This window comes from Saccopteryx leptura, chromosome X (assembly GCF_036850995.1).
Source record: "Saccopteryx leptura isolate mSacLep1 chromosome X, mSacLep1_pri_phased_curated, whole genome shotgun sequence".
Lineage (NCBI taxonomy): Eukaryota > Metazoa > Chordata > Mammalia > Chiroptera > Emballonuridae > Saccopteryx > Saccopteryx leptura.
In genome coordinates, this window is record NC_089516.1 from 14126018 (window position 1) to 14138118 (window position 12101).

A 12101-nucleotide genomic window follows, 5' to 3' on the forward strand; every position below is an offset into this window, starting at 1 on the left:
CTTCCCACATCACCACACTGCTGTCATGTCCAGGAGTTCTTTCTCTCTTTTTTGTCCCTTATTGCTCTCTCCCTCCACCTCCCTTACCCAATCCCCCTGAGAGCTGTCAGCCTGCTCTCTATGTTAACTACGTCACTCCAATAAATTCAATTTAAAAATATCCAAATGCTGGTAAACATCTGATAAAATTAGAGTAGACATACATAACTTGCTGTTAGGCATGTACATTCATAAAACCTTTTAAGTTTTAGGCAATTTCAAGGCTCAAAAACATTAACTCTAGCATTTATGTAGGATTTACAGTATACCTCAGGCACTATTTTAAGTGCTTTATATAAACTTACTCATTTGGTCCTCATAACAACCTTATGAGATAGGTATTATTGCTGTCATCTCCATTTTACAGATAAGGAAACTGAAGCTCGAAAGTTTAGATAGCTTCCTTGAACTGCCATGGTTGGAAAGCATTTGATTTGAGATTTTTAACTCAGGCAATTTGGCTCTAGAGTTCATATTCCTATACTGCCTTGAGAATCTTGTCTAAAAATAAATTCTAATGCACAGTAACATTTTCTATAGAATATTCTTATAGCAGCATGATATGTAGCAATGAAAAATTGAAAATATAGGATAATGCTTCAGTAATCTATGGTATATTCACAGGATGAAATATTTACTCTTCTTAGTTACTATTAGAATTTAAACTTGTGAATATATAATTAATGGATAAATGGTATTTATTAATATACCTAAAATATTCATGAGCAAATGTTAAAGAAAAGATTCCTAATTAAAATATTAGGTGAAAACCAGATTAAAACCATTATAAACACAAATAAATCATCACTGTTGAAAACTGAAAAATGAAATAGTCTATGTTAATATTTATTGCATTTGCTTAGTATGAAAATATCTGATTATTTGGTTTGTTTCAAATAACTTCCCCATTTTCTTCAGTTTGCATTTTTTTAAACAAAACACTTTATTTGATACAGAAGTTCTAAAATTACAAAAACAACATTTTGCAAATGTCAGCTATAATCTGCTGTCACCTATTCAGAGTTATGTACAAATCAAAAAGACATTGTTTTCAATGTAAAAATATAGCACACTGCTAAAGTCTGTCAGTGCTTTACTATTTATAATGAAAAATTGTAAAAAGTATGTACTTATTCTATTATACTTGTAATCCTGATGGCTTTTAACAAATAATTTTGTAGTATACATAGTGAAATAATCAGTAGTGATATGAACAATGAACAATCCTTAGGCTAGATTTCCTGTTCACCTTCCTCATCTTAAAAATTGGAGGGTTGTTTATGCTTAAAATTAGAAAGTAGTAGATTCTGAGGACCAAAAAGCTGGGTAAAGAAGAAGGTTGATTGGTTGCAGTGGTGGACAGAGATGTCTGTTAGCATGAAATGTGAGAATCAAAAAAGGAATCTGCACAACTTGGGTTTGCTTGGAATTTGCCATTAAATATAATGGAATAGACAACTGAGTGTAACCATAAAAGACAAAAGAAAATGCACAGCATCAATGTATTTTATATCTGAGTGATTGTTGACTAATGATAAATAGTAATATATTTCACCTCTGTTGGTCTGGTATTTCCCTCTCAGTTAGGCTCTGTCCCTGATTCCATATTCTCTGGCATGTTGGAGCGCGTCTGGTTTTTTTCTGCACAGAGCTGTGTTTTATATAGCATATCTGTTCTAGGGACCCTGGACTTCTCTTCAGTTCTGTACTCTGCTATTGCCTCACTCTCACCTTTCACCCCAGCTTTTGAATCTGGAGAAAAACTCCTGAGAAGCCATTTCAGACCTTGTGCTTTAGCAGTCTTACTCTGCTTGTTGCAGCTCTGCTGCTCTCGTTGTTGAGCCCGGAACACTTGTCTGCTTCAATTAGCTCGGGGAAATCCCAGGCCAGGCATGATCATTAAAGTCACATTGTTTAAATCAGATTGTACTGAGCTCCAGCACACCTTTTCCATTAACCAGCAGCTTGGTCTTGTATATAGCACTCACTATGTACTAGCAGTTTACCCCACCATTTTTATAAAAAATATTTGGAGGGATAAATACAGTAAAAGCCTATTTTATTATTTTAGTGTTATCTTTTAGTTGCAGGGCAGGCTCATAAATGTTCTCTGTTCTCTTTTCTCTCCAGGCTATTTTTCTTCTAATTTAGGTTTGATCATGAATTCAGATTATTTTTGGCATGCTAACTATTTATTTCATAAACATTCTGTGCATTTTTTTCTTTTAAAAAAGTATGAGTTTTTTATTCCTAAACTTCATCTGGGCAGAGATTATTGTACCTTCTCTGCTGTATAAACTAGAAATGACTAAAACAGCAAAGAACCAATAGTTAGGTCTAAGAAAAAAAGCCTAAAGGAAAAAAATAAAGAGCTCATTTTAGACTTTGCCACACTGTCTATTTTAAATCATTTATGTATGCATAACTTTCCTCCCCTAATCGTCCTCAACCTTGAGGACACAAGTACTAGGGTAGCAGCATGACCAGTCATAAAAGTGATCATATCAATATTTTATTGTTAGCGATGTCTTGAAAACAGTGGAACTCTAATGATTTCATAAAAATTATTTGACATTGGTCTTCAGAAGGTCCCTGGTACTGTGAAAGGCAGCTTAGCCAATTCTAGCTAGACTCTTCTCTTAAAACTGAGGTCTGGACCCATTGCAGATTGAATTTTTTTTATATGGTTGATATTTTGGTTGCGACTGTAGCATTTGAGCATAAAAATTATGGTCAGTCTTACTAAACCATCAATTATAATACTGACTTTTGAACATTGAAAGCCTCCAGGTGTTTCTTTATTTTTACAGATATAGTCACCCTCCCATCTTGGCTCCTTTCACTGTCTTTGTGGTCAGCCTAAAGAGGGTGCTAACGTTATTACTGAAATAGGCATTGCTTTCTTGTGTTGTGTTATATCATCTTCAGGTTTTGACACTTTGGTGGTTTAACTGCCTTATAAATTATAAATTATTTTAACTATAAATTAACTTCTCCACAACCAATGTTCCATGTAAGAAAGAAGAAATCCAGATAGAATATGATGGAGGATAGAAATATTTGTCTTTTCTGGGACAAAAAAAAAAAAAGCATGTGTATTATACTAAAGGAAATGTGGCCACACATAAAGAATTGAAATAATCTGTTTATAGTATGTCTCACTATGATTTGGTTAGTCAGTATCTAAGTCAGTATATTTATATTATATTTGTGTTCTTGCTAACATTACATTTGCTGAGCACATTATGCATTGTTAAATGCTTTTATATTTAGATTGACTCAGAGTGTACAGTCCTTGTTCTCAAAGAGTATTTGTTTCTGTTGGAGAGTCAGAGGCAAAACAATGTAATAAAAAGTGGACCAAATGAGAGTTAAAAAGATACATTGTCCTGACCCCATCCTGTCATTTACTTGGAACAAAATTAATTATCCTCTAATTAAGTCAAAGGGTTGCAGCATCTGTGGTTTCTAAGGTGTAAATGCCATGGTTCTTTGGTGACTAATTCACAAAATCAGTATAAAATAGTGTGTCCATGGAAATATAAGGGCTGTCTTCATCTGAGATCATTCTTTGTGTAATCAAAGACTGTGGATTTTTTTAAACTACAGTTATAGTCACTGTAAATGTAAAAGTATCTTCAACAAGGTAATTGAATTTGTTTGGAGATAGAAATCACACAATAACAAATAAGGGAATTTTAATCTAAAGAATGATTAAAGTATGATAGAAGAGTACCTATACAGATGTAAAGAGACTCTAAGCATGCCCTAGGACTGTTTCACTGGGTTGCCTAAGCCAGAGCTGGTCCACAGTTGCCAGGCGAGCAGGAAACAACCTTCTAAGATGCAAGTAGATGATGCTGGTGGGAGGGCTAACAGACCAAATAGGATACAGCTGTGAGTATGAGGCTAACAAGACCACAGGACGACAGTCACTGAGCCCAGGATGAGGCTGCAAGGTCACTGAGGGACCTCATGGTCTGGGAACCCCTGGATTCCTCACACACATGCATCACTGATGTACAAAGCAGCAGGAGCAAGGAAACGCTAGACTTAGCACAAGAGAACCTGGAGAAGAGGACTTCTTACCCCTGTGATGTCCCTCCAGCGCCCTCTATTGACAAAAATTTAACATTGTGTTCACTATAAAGCAGAAATGCTTTGAGTCTTGCCTATTATCACAGAGCAAGCACTGAAGGGTGAATTTGGAGCTGAGAGCCAGTAAATTCATAACTGACACAGTGCTATTAGCTCCTTTCTCCATAAAGTCACTGAATAGAAACTTTGTATTTCTCAGCTATAAGTGAAGACATTGCTCCCAGTTCTCTGTTTGTGTTCCCTATTTGTCCATAAAGTTTATATATAGTGCCTGGATTTTCCAGAAGCTTTATCCAATTATAATGAACTGCTTCACTCTTGCTATTGAGTCTGAAGTTAGATGAAATAGTCTTCCTAATAACCTACTTTTGAGTTGAGCCAATGATATGTCCAGACCCTTGTGAGTTTTGAGCCCGTAAAATAGCATGCCCTCCAAAGAGTGCTCTCTCATCTGGCTGGGACTCACTGCAAACCTGCCTGGCTCTGTTTCCTGATCCCGAGAGAGCAAGCAAATGGAATGGAAAATTTCCCAGATCTAGTTATGGTTTCCAGCTGACTATTTCCCTATGAGACTCAGAGGAATGGTAGAACCTCTTGTCCCACTTTTATTTCAGACCAGGATGTTTCAATGTAAGTACATTTTGGGACTGATGGTCTCTCACTGGTTCGTACTGACCTCATCATTCCTAGATGATTATTTTTTTGAAGTGTTATTGCCTCTTTTCTATTGTCAGGTACATAAGGGCTGCATGTTTAAATGTCAGTGATGTCAAAACCAAATATGTTCCTAGAGATATTCACCCAGGTTGTGAAATACTTGAACATAGTAGTTGGCATTTGCAACATGCAGCAGATACTTAGTGGTTACTAAATGAGAATGGCTTAGTGAAGTGGTGGTGGTGGTGGTGGTGGTGGTGGTGGTGGTGGTGATGGTGGTGGTGGTGGTGATGGTGGTGGTGATGGTGGTGGTGATGGTGATGTGGTGGTGATGGTGATGTGGTGATGATGGTGGTGATGGTGGTGGTGATGGTGATGTGGTGGTGGTGATGGTGATGTGGTGGTGGTGGTGGTGGTGGTGGTGGTGATGGTGGTGGTGGTGGTGGTGGTGGTGGTGGTGGTGGTGATGGTGGTGGTGGTAGTGGTGGTGGTGGTGGTGGTGGTGATGGTGGTGGTGGTGGTGGTGGTGGTGGTGGTGGTGGTGGTGGTGGTAGTGATGGTGGTAGTGATGGTGGTGGTGCGGGTGATGGTGGTGGTGGTGATGGTGGTGGTGGTGGTGGTGGTGGTGGTGGTGGTGGTGGTGATGGTGGTGGTGGTGGTGGTGATGGTGGTGGTGGTAGTGGTGGTGGTGATGATGGTGGTAGTGATGGTGGTAGTGATGGTGGTGGTGCTGGTGGTGGTGGTTGTGGTGGTGATGGAGATGGTGGTGATGGTGATGATGATGGTAGTGATTTCTTTTCATTTTGATAACTGTTTTGTTGTGTTTTTTTCCTTACCATCTAAGTTTGAAACCTAAAGGATTGCAGTTTTCTAGACCTTGTTGGAACAAAATTCATATGATCTTTATCTGTAACTACAGTTGTTTCTGAAGCTGTGTGAAACTCTCTTTTTTTTTTTTTTACAGGGACAGAGAGAGAGTCAGAGAGAGGGACAGATAGGGAAATACAGGCAGGAACAGAGAGAGATGAGAAGCATCAATCATCAGTTTTTCGTTGCGACATCTTAGTTGTTCATTGATTGCTTTCTCATATGTACCTTGACCGCGGGCCTTCAGCAGACTGAGTAACCCCTTGCTCAAGCCAGAGATATTGGGTCATTGAGTCCAAGCTGGTGAGCTTTTTTGCTCAAACCAGATGAGCCCGTGCTCAAGCTGGCGACCTCGGGGTCTCAAACCTGGGTCCTCCGCATCCCAGTCCGATGCTCTATCCACTGTGCCGCTGCCTGGTCAGGCTGTTTGAAACTCTTAATCTTTGCTGTATACAGACATAATTTTTACATTGAGTTAAAATTGAAATTTTATTCTTAGTTTTAAAATTTTAAAAATTGTTTCCTCAGTTCTCTTTACTTATGTGAGCAAGAAATTCTTGTGTTGGGAAACATGTATATAGAATAACACTATGGAATACCAGTTTAAATTTTGTTTGATAATTTTACCCCTTTGTTACCTACAAGTTTTCACTCCTTTTTTTCTTAGAGAGCCATCAGAATCAGTGCTGTAAAACTGCTATCTCCATAGAGATCTGGCAAGTACTAAAATACCAAGTGAGGCTTGTATCACTTAGAGTTCTCACTGATATTAGAATAAATGTGTAATATTTTATAAAAACAAAGTCTCTCTTCACCAAAAATAACACTAATATCATCCTAAATTGGCACAGAGTTGTATGATTTAGAATACTGAATTATACTATCTCTTTTAAAAATACAATAGCTGGCCCTGGCCGGTTGGCTCAGTGGTAGAGCGTCGGCCTAGCGTGCGGAGGACCCGGGTTCGATTCCCGGCCAGGGCACACAGGATAAGTGCCCATTTGCTTCTCCACCCCTCCGCCGTGCCTTCCTCTCTGTCTCTCTCTTCCCCTCCCGCAGCCAAGGCTCCATTGGAGCAAAGATGGCCCGGGCGCTGGGGATGGCTCTGTGGCCTATGCCTCAGGCACTAGAGTGGCTCTGGTCGCAACATGGCGATGCCCAGGATGGGCAGAACATCGCCCCCTGGTGGGCAGAGCGTCGCCCCATGGTGGGCGTGCCGGGTGGATCCCGGTCCGGCGGATGCGGGAGTCTGTCTGACTGTCTCTCCCTGTTTCCAGCTTCAGAAAAATGCAAAAAAAAAAAAAAATACAATAGCTGAAGCTTCACATATAATCTAAAAATTAAAAGGGGTCTCTGATAAATAGCAATGATGAAAGAATGCTATCTGTTGTTATTGGTTAATATATTAATGTAGGGTTGCTTTGTTTAATGAAAAAATAAACTAACAAAATAGAAACAGACTCATAGAGAGAACAGACTGACAGCTGTCAGAGGGGAGGGAGATTGGAGGCTTGGTGAAAAAGGTAAATGAATTAAGGAAAATAACCTCATAGACTCAGACAACAGTATGGTGATTAGCCGAAGGTAAGGGGGCGGGGCAGGTAGCAGAGGGTAAAAGGGCAGATAAATGGTGACAGAAGGAGACTTGATTTTGAATGGTGAACACACAAATACAATATATGGATAATGTATTATAGAATTACACACCTGAAGCCTATATAATTTTATTAACCAATGTCACCAATACATTCAATAAAATACTAAAAATATAAACTAGTATCCGATAAATACAACGATAATGAAAGAACGTTATTCAGAGATAATGAAAGAATGCAATCTTATTGGTTAATATATTAATGTAGGGTTGCTGTTTTTTTTAATCTCCACAGTGACTCAATGTTGCTTTTACAACTGTTTCAAAACTATTACTTATTTTATACTACATATGGCTCAGTCCTTTTTGCCCTTTAAAACTTATAGATTTGGTTGAACCAACTATACACATATATACAAATAGATATAAAATATAGTGTTTATATGTGGAAAAATATGAAAACATTCCATCTTATTCTGAGACTATGCTCTGTTAGTTACATTAATGCATATTTAAAGTAATATAGGACAACTGGAGAAAAAAACTCACAATGCCATTAAATTCATCCCAGGACACACACTTGTGTTTTAAAAGGTTCTTAAGTCATAGCTAGCCCTGTCTATAACTTCTATTCAGTCACTAATTTTTATTTCGCCATCTTGGGTAGATTATTTTTTAATTGAATTTTTTGGGTGTGTTACTGGTTAACATAATTGTACAGGTTTCAGGTGCACAATTCTATAGCACATCTGTGTACACTATATTATGCGTTCGCCTCCCCCCAAGTCAAGTCTTCGTCCATCACCATTTATCACTCCATATCCTTCTCTACCTCCCACCCACCCACCATGCCACAATCTGCATACTATTGTCTGTCATCTTGGGTAGATTATAACAGAATCCAATGGTTAGTTATAATACCCATTGCCATTTTATGTTCCCGTTAGTGTTATTAAAGCATATTATTTACTAGGCTTTAATTTTTTCTTTTTTTCTTTTTTTCTTTTTTTACTAGGCTTTAATTTTAAGTTCAGATTTTTTCCTGTATTTTTAGAACTAATGGTCAATAGAATATAAAATCTTTTGGTATAAGTTTGTAAAAATAGCAGAAGAACTTCCATTATCCCAGTGGTTACTAGTCATCTTCCATCTAGAATAGAGTGGTCTTTTTGCTGCTAAAATTGCTGTAAGTTTCTCCAGACTGTCCTTCAGTCTCATTTCTACTACTCCTTATCCAAACTGCTTTCTAAATTAAAATAACACTTGCAAGCTTACCTTATATTTCATTATACTACATAGTTTGAACGTGTTATATAGCTTCCATTTAATACAAACATTTTTGGCAGTACAAGATGAAATTCATCAAGAATAAGGTGATATTTAAGGATCAAAATAAGAGGTGATAAGCATAATGGTTAAGAATTCAACTCCTTGTTCTATCACAGCAATGACCTTGATCTATTTTTTTAGCCTTGCTTTCTCATCTGCTAAACTGGCTATAAAAATACCTGCTTCAGAAAGTTGTTATAAGAATAAATGGAATAATGGCATTGTACCAGATGCATGATAGGTGCTCTATAGTCTTGATGTTAACTTATGATAATAAAAAGAATGTATTTTTCTTGTTATACTTATTTTATTTGAATACACTATTAGGTAGTAATAGATAATACTTTGTTTTAAAATGATAACAACATTATTTCACACAATTTCACTTAATGAACAAATTTACCTTGTACAAGAACATGATAAATAACTTCCCTGGAATTTTGCCATTATAGTCCTAATGTGCTTTCCTGCAGGGGCTTGATGCATGCAGCAGTAATGAGCTTGGAATTAGCATATAAAGCCAGGCCACTTTACACACCTTCTAATGGGCTTATTTAGTCAAGTGCCAAATGCTCGGTATAAAAGGTTCTAGTGCATTATCTCTAAAACAGGCAGCAAGGTTCTAGTGGCTTTTCTTTTCTGTCTTTCTGCTGTTATTTTCCAAGACCTTTAATCTATTACATCCTGATAGTTTTGCTGGTAAAGTAAATATTTTATGCAACTTTTGTTTCCCCAGCATTCCTAACACACAGCAGCAGGTATTTGGCAAACAAAATTACTCATGAAGAGGAATCTGAAAAAATGATTTGCAACTTAGTACAGTGAACGTAAATGGTATTTTTTTATTTTGTAAAAAAGTCGACAGTCTAGTGTTTCTGCCTTTTTTCCATTTACTCCCCACTTTTAAGTGCTTCTGATGCCTGAATAGGAGAGTTACTATTGTTCATCACCAGTGTGTCATATTGGACCCTGAATGTTGTAATGCACACATTAGCCATTTATATACATCCATTATCTTCTTATTTATTGATACATTGGACTCTTTTGAAATATTCTTCAATTTGTAGAAACCACAAAGGGTCCTTTATAGCATACAAATTTGGTAATGTTCAGATTATTATGAAATCCAAGTATCCTCTATAGAAACTTTTCAGAATTAACAATGTTATCTCCCCCCTTGAGATAAAGAGAAAATAACAATGAAGATGTAACCATATATGGGAGGAAATGAATAGTTAAAAGATTTAAATCTGTTCAAAAGTGTTTATCTTCCTGCCAAAGAACAGCTATTTGAACTGCAGCCAATTTTTGTATGTAAAGTGCTGCCATTCTGTCCTTTTTCCCATGGCCGCTGATGAATATTTTCAAGAGGAGTTAAACAGAAAAATACCCTGTACCAATCCTGTGATCCCAGAATGGGCTACATAATATATGAGACCCGTGCAAAATGAAAATGTCAAGCCCCTTGTTCAAAAACAAGAATTTCAAGACGGCAACAGGACAGCATAGTACTAAGTGCAGGACCTTGTGAGACCGCCAGGCCACATGCCCAGGAAGCTGACCCCGTAAGCTTCTCTGTTTGGGTGGGAGAAGGGGATATTCCTGTTGCACTTTGCTTAGCGGCTTTTCAGAATAATTTGTATCTGTGAGCACCGAGACCTGAACATGAGGGAGAGAAAAGAGCTGTGAACTCCATCAGGCAGTGTAATTACTGGTCATTGTAAGATGGTCAACACGGTCATGGGATTGAGAATAATGACATAATACATCCCACGGGTAAGACGGGGCCATTGGAGGGTAGAGAAAACAATGGGGTGGCGGGAGAATATGCATTTATTTAGTGTCCCCAGATAGGAGCTGTAGCAGGCTCTTTTTTAAATATACATTATCCTGATTTGTCATGTAAACCATAGAAAGTACTTTTATTACCCCTTTTTCTACATGAGGAAACTGAGCCTCAAGCTTATGAAATAACCTGCTCATGGTCACACAGCAAGTAGCTGGCAGTGTGGGGATTGCCCATATCTGTCTTCATGCAAAGCCCAGGTTCTTTCCATGAGTATTGCTACTGTGCCAACTAATGTATGTCTTTATGGACTGGTATCAACAATAAAAGTGCAGCCTTAAAAAGCAGATTCAAAAAGCTACAGTGAGAACAAGGAGGGAAATTCAGCCTGGCGGTTTCTGTTATGTGTCGAGGCCAAGCCCTGCACAGACAGAACATGGACCAAGTACAGAACGCACGCAGTAAATAAGAAAAGAGTCCCATGTGATTTTGCTTACATGTGGACTCTAATGAGAAAAATAACCTAACAAACAAAATAGAAACAGACTCATAGATACAGAGAACATACTGACAGCTGTCAGAGGAGAGGAGGGTTGAAGGTTGGGTGAAAAAGGTGAAGGGATTAAGCAAAGAAAAGAAATTGTTCATAGACACAGATAACAGTGGTGATTACAGAAGGGAAAGGGGGTGGGGGAGGGGGAGGAGGGAAAGAGTGGATAAATGGTAATGCAATGAGACTTGACTTGGGGTAATGAATGCACAATACAGTATACAGATTATGTATTATGTAATGGTATTCCTGAAACCTATGGAATGCTATGAACCAATGCCACCCCAATAAAGTCAATTTAAAAAGAGAGAGAAAATCCTTATTATCCTGACCAGGCAGAAGAAACTGTCTTTATTACAGTAGGATAATGTGGTGATCACAAAAAAAAATATAACATGTTGGAGATGGATAGAAGATAACACCTTGATTGCTACAAAAGAATAACTCCTCCTACAGCAAGGTAAAACAACAACAACAACAATAACAACAACAACAACAAAACAACCCAAAACAACCTTCACATTGATGGACACAAGCCTTCTCTAAGTACAGTGAATGCCTGTGAAGCATCTAAGGGCCAACGTATTGTAGGGCTGTATATCCCAAGCTTTATTCACTCATGTTCTACTTTCTTCATGAATTAAGACATCTAAATCTTAATCATAACATTATAGATGTACCGTTTTAAATTTATTATTCTATCTCAGTATGAATGGATTTGCCCTGAATAAAGCACTAGCTTTCTTTCCTCACCAAGCCACTCATTGTTATAGTTCATTTGCTCTTCAGTTTATTCAACTTTTATTTATTGAATACATTAGATGTTCTACAGTCTGTCTACCTAGTGTGGGTGGAAGTGGGGGGAGAGGGAGGAAGTGAAGTAGAGACCAGTAAGGCATGGTCCCTGCTTCAAGAAGGCTTTAGAATGTAGTTATCCTACCATTTCAGACTGTTCATAGAATACTGAGAATACAGGAGTAAGTGAGTGCCAAACTTTGCCTGGAAGAGGTAGGAAACTTTATACAAATGTATCCTTGAGCAGGAACGTCTGAATAAGGAGGAGGAATTTCATCAAGCAGATTTGGAAAACTCATCTTCCCTGGACCATGGCTCAATTTTTTTTTAACTATTCTAATCAAGAAGTAAAAAATATCAAGATTTTTAAAATTTTTGAATTCAGT

General features: G+C 37.8%; 1 protein-coding gene across 4 annotated transcripts in view; it reads left to right on the forward strand.

Moving 5' to 3' along the window:
- The window catches only part of CNKSR2 (connector enhancer of kinase suppressor of Ras 2), a 257028-nt gene that overhangs the window by 101513 nt on the left and 143414 nt on the right, over nucleotides 1-12101 (forward strand). The gene's annotated exons all lie outside the window — the stretch shown is intronic.